The sequence below is a fragment of the Capsicum annuum genome, chromosome 2 (genome assembly GCF_002878395.1).
Source record: "Capsicum annuum cultivar UCD-10X-F1 chromosome 2, UCD10Xv1.1, whole genome shotgun sequence".
Taxonomy (NCBI): domain Eukaryota; kingdom Viridiplantae; phylum Streptophyta; class Magnoliopsida; order Solanales; family Solanaceae; genus Capsicum; species Capsicum annuum.
The window spans coordinates 118690361-118695426 of NC_061112.1; the positions used below are offsets into that span (position 1 = coordinate 118690361).

Genomic DNA, 5066 nt, shown 5'->3' on the forward strand with positions numbered 1-5066 from the left:
GGGTGAATCTATTGTTTCCCATAAAGTGTATAAAAAGTGTCCTGTTACAGTCCTTCGTAGAGTCATGTTTGCTGATCTGATAGAGTTAGACATGGTGGATTTTGATGTTATCTTGGGTATGGATTGGCTTCTCTCTTACTATGCATCTATAGACTGTCGTACCTATATGGTCAAATTTCAGCTTCTTGGTGAGCCAGTTTTAGAATGGTCCAGAAATTTCGTATCCCCTAAGAGTCACTTTATCTCATATGTCAAAGCCAGAAAGTTTATTACCAAAGGTTGCATATATCATTTGGTTAGAGTCAAAGACACTAAGTCTGAGACTCCAACTCTCCAGTAAGTCAATATTGTTAATGAGTTTCTTGACGTGTTTCCGGAAGATCTTTCAGGGATACCTCCCGATAGAGAGATAGAGTTCGATATTGATCTTCTTTCCGACACCCAACCCATTTCTATTCCTCCCAACCGTATGGTGCCCGCGGAACTTAAAGAGTTGAAAGAGCAACTCAAAGATTTGTTAGACAAAGGTTTCATAAGGCCTAGTGTCTCTCCTTGGGGTGCATCTGTGCTATCCGTACGGAAGAGAGATGGTTCTTTACGTATGTGCATTGACTATCGTTAGCTTAATAAAGTCACTGTCAAAAACAAGTATCCCCTTCCGAGAATAAATGATTTGTTTGATCAGTTGCAAGGTGCGATTTATTTTTCCAACATAGACCTTAGATCCGGCTATCACCAACTTAAAGTAAGGGAGTAAAATTCCTTGTTGGACCTTGTTAAACACTCAAAACCCTTGTCCACTCTGAAATTCAACCTCCGGCGACTTCCCGGAAATGATGGTGCCAGCTAAAGGCAAAGGAAAAGGGAAAAGGAAAGGCAAATGTAAAGGAAAGGTAATTCCAAGAAAACAAAATGCAAAACAACTTGTGACTTGTATTGCTACTATTTAAGTAATAAGTTATCAAAAGACAGAATACATCGACAGACCCTTCGACTTGGCGTCATCTTTCACTTTGGCGTTGGTCACTTTTGGCACCTTAATTAGTATACGGGTGTACCATTTTGATACCCTTTACAGAGTTGGCATGGTGTATGTGTTGCACCTACATGAAAACGCGTAGAAGTCTCTTTTCAGCTGATGTGACATTCAAGTTGGCCCACAAATAATATATTAGCTTATCTTCATTAATTTATACCTTCTTCCTTATTTTTATCCACTATTTTTGTCAATGTTAAACTTATTAATGATGAAAATTATTGAAAGATATTTAAAAATGAGATACACATTTAGAAGTTTGTTCACTTTCATACGAATCCGATTTGTAAATAATATTTAATTTAATTAATTTTGTTGGGTGAATAATAACTAAATTGAATCTAAAATAAAAATTTAACTAATCATATAATTAAAAAATTCACTCATATAAATAAAATAAATTTAATTATAGATATTTAATTATTATTTACCATAAATTTTCTTAGTACCAATCCTTTTTTCTCTTAACTAACTAGTCATATAATTTCTTAATACCCATCTTCCTTTCTTTTTTCTCTATACCCATGTGGTATACACATCAACAATAACAGAAGAAGAAAATCACATTTGGTGAATTAATTTAAGAACATCACATTTGGTGAATTAATTTAATCTCTCACTGTTTTTTTTTTATGTATCTGCAACAAATTTTTCAGATTGCTTATAAAAGTTTCAAAGCAATGTGTGTTACAAGTTACAGCAACCCAAAAATCAAAAGGAATTAAAGATTATTACTTTTCTACAAATAAGCAAAACCCCATCCAAGAAAAATTTGCATGAAAAAGATTGAAAATTTACTTAATGACAATTTAACCCTCATACAAATTCTTATTCTTGCTAAAAATTCACTTGGCTAAAATCGTCTTCCATTGATGCTGGCATGTTAAGAACTATGCATCCATTTGATAAATTAGCTGAATTTGAGTTGCCTCGTGTTCGTAGTTGTTGCAATTCTTGATCTTATGAATGGTTTTATGACTACCTAAAGCTTGAGAAGTTTTGAATATTTTGTGACAAATCTCATATTTCTTCAGTTTTGAACTTTTTCATCTTCCTGAATTTGAAAAAGATGATTGTGAAGATGATTGTAGGGAGAAGGTTGAGGGCGGCGTTTGGATTCGGGTGGGTGGATGGGTCTGCGCGGCGTTTGGATTTGGGTGGTGGGGTGGGGTGGGTAGGGGTGGAGGTTGGGTGTTTGAAGAAGATGATTGGGGGTTGGGATGGGATGGGGTGGAAGTGGGGGCGGAGTGTTTGGAGAAGAGGACTGACGGGGTTTTGGCGTGGGGTGGGGGTGGGGTAGGTAATTTTTTGAATTTAATTTAATTGTTTAATTTAAATTAATTATTTGGCTAAAAAATGACAAATGTCCTATTATTATTGGTCACTTTACACGTTATATTAATTACTTTACACGTTATAGCGCGTGTAATACACACACACTATATATTTTTGTGAATTGTGCAAAAGGTGCCAAAATGGCATACCCGTACGCTACTTGAGGTGTCAAAAGTGACCAACGTCCATTTGAGGTGTCAAAGTGAAAGATGACGCCAACATGAAGGGCCTGTCGATGTATTCTGCCTTATCAAAATAGGGTATAAATTATTACATTTATGATGGGATAACACACTAATTTTTTTATCTACGTGTAAAACGTAATTAATTATTACGTTTTATAAAACTTTTTGTAAAACTAATATGTGGTTTATTTTGATCACTTATTAAATATGTGGCCTATTTTGATCACTTTATTTATCTCTTGGTTTATTTTGATTCCGAGTTCTCAAAGACGACATATAAAATGAAAGGTGGGAGTAATACTTTTTCAATATTACAAACATAAAATCTTTGACGAATATCTAATAGCAAGATATTAGAAACATTTTTGTACAGATTAGTGGAACATTTTTTTTCTTTGAATATTCTTGAAGTACTTGTAATAATCCAGTTAGAGTTGATGACTAGATGCTATTAGTAAAAAACATGTTTTCTAGTAGGATTTTTAGTGAAAATTTTGTCCTTGAAGTACTACTAATATTCCAGTTAGTGTTGATGGTAATAGTAAAGAAACATCTTATTTGTTGGATTCTCCCAATTCCCATTACATATAGTTAAAATGTAACTCATAAAAAATATATTATGAGGAATCTTACGTGACATTTTCATGATGATGCAGGGAGAGCAGAGGCTTCATGCTAGAGGCTGTGACAACTATCAGTATTCGCTTCGTAACATTTGTCTTGTGTTCCCTTTTAGTGTTGTTTCTGACCTTCTTTGCATATGTGAATTCTCTGGTCTGACTATGACTAAGGATATTTCGTTCAGATGAATCATGTCATGTAATTGTAATGAAGTTCAGACTGATACTTTGCAACTTGTGGTTCGTAAGTTTAAGTCCTTACAGGCTACAGCTGCTGTAATGTCGTTGCCAAATATTTTTCTGTCCAGAAATTATTAATGGAAGAACATATTTTGTTTTTCAATGTTTTCAAAAATATATTGGCAAAGCAGCCTGAGATAACAAGTTGAATGATTTCAAGTTATTTATTCCTATCACTTTGCCAGTCAAAAATCTTTTCTCAGTTTACTAATTCACATGATCTAATTTACATTATTGCACTTATTATTTAATTGCAATCCTGCTTGGAGATGATAATTGCAAACAGATATAGTTCGATCAAATTTTTGATTTGTTTCATGGTTTCATAGAGATATGTTACTATTTTATGTGATAGTTACTACTTTGTCGAAAGTCTGATTATTAGGAATTGGAATTCATATCTTGGAAAGTCCAAGAAGGAGATTGAAATTGAATGAAGAGGGGATTCAAGCTCTTAACTAAAAAGATTCAAATGAATATAGAGGGAATTAATTGATAGGCTGTTCATTCTTTATAATTAATTGATACCATTATTATGTATAGTAGCTATAGTTTGCCTAACTATAGAGATTGAGAGAGATAGAGAGAGGCGAGCGAGATTTTATGTTAGATATATACAAATGCTTTTAGAATAATAGATTTTGTTTCCATACCAATCACAAGAAAATAAATCTTGGACCATAGAAAATATTTTCCTTCATACCTAACACACCCTTTCAGGCTTGAAGCCATTTGGAATTTCCATCCAGAATTTGGGGACATTGTGCACTACTCCTGGAATATCCCAAGTCATGATCCGTGGTCTGATCCGTGGATTAAACCAACTGTTAAGCTTAGGAGTGAAATTGCAGGCCCTCTCCAGTTACGCCATTGCCAGTTTTGTTTGGCCTTGATATGATGTAATAATGATTGGGACCTGACTCCAATTCCTTTTGGATTACCCAACCATGTTACTCAACAAATCTTCTCTTGCTACATGCCTCGATTTTATAAATTAGTATGGAGTTTAGAGCCTAGTGGTGTGTTTCTCAGTTCAGTCAATGTATAAACAACTCTGCCGTCCTTTCTCAGTCAATTTCTCAGTTCTCTTGGATTTGGAAGCTCACAACACTACTGAAAATAATAGGTTGCCTGCTTTACTAGTATATTTTTAAAACGTTGAAAATCAGATGATGTTATGCAATTAACAATTTCTTGACACAGAAAACAACATAACAGCAGTTTAAGGACTCAAACTTATTGATCACAAGTTGCAAAGCATCAGTGTAAACTTCTTACTGACTGCTCCTTAGGACTACAATTACAATTTCACAGCTGTAAACTTGGCAAGTTCTAGATGTTTGATACAACAATTGCTTACATGATTCATATGAACAAAATGTCTTTGATCATAGTCAGACCAGAGAATTCACATGTGCAAACAAGTAGAAGGTCAGAAATTACTCGAAAAGAGAACAAAAGACGGATGTTATGAAGCGAATACTGAGAGTTGTCACAGCGCCCTCATGAAGTCTTCGCTCGTGCTGCATCATCAAAAAGATGTCTGTAAGTTTATCAGAAATATAATTTTATGAGTTAAATTTTATTACTGAATGGAAAATCTAACATACAAAATGTATGCAAAAAGCAGAAAGCCTACAAGAAAGCATG

At 34.2% G+C, this 5066-nt stretch overlaps 1 protein-coding gene across 4 annotated transcripts in view; it reads right to left on the reverse strand.

The window, feature by feature from the left end:
• Window positions 1-4628: 4628 nt before the first annotated feature.
• LOC107859116 (putative F-box/LRR-repeat/kelch-repeat protein At1g11620) overlaps window positions 4629-5066 on the reverse strand; it is a 13433-nt gene continuing 12995 nt past the window's right edge. For all 4 annotated transcript variants that reach the window (XR_007052255.1, XR_007052256.1, XR_007052257.1 and 1 more), the window contains one exon: window positions 4629-4939. The gene's annotated coding sequence lies outside the window, so the exon portion shown is untranslated. The remainder of the gene's footprint in view (window positions 4940-5066) is intronic.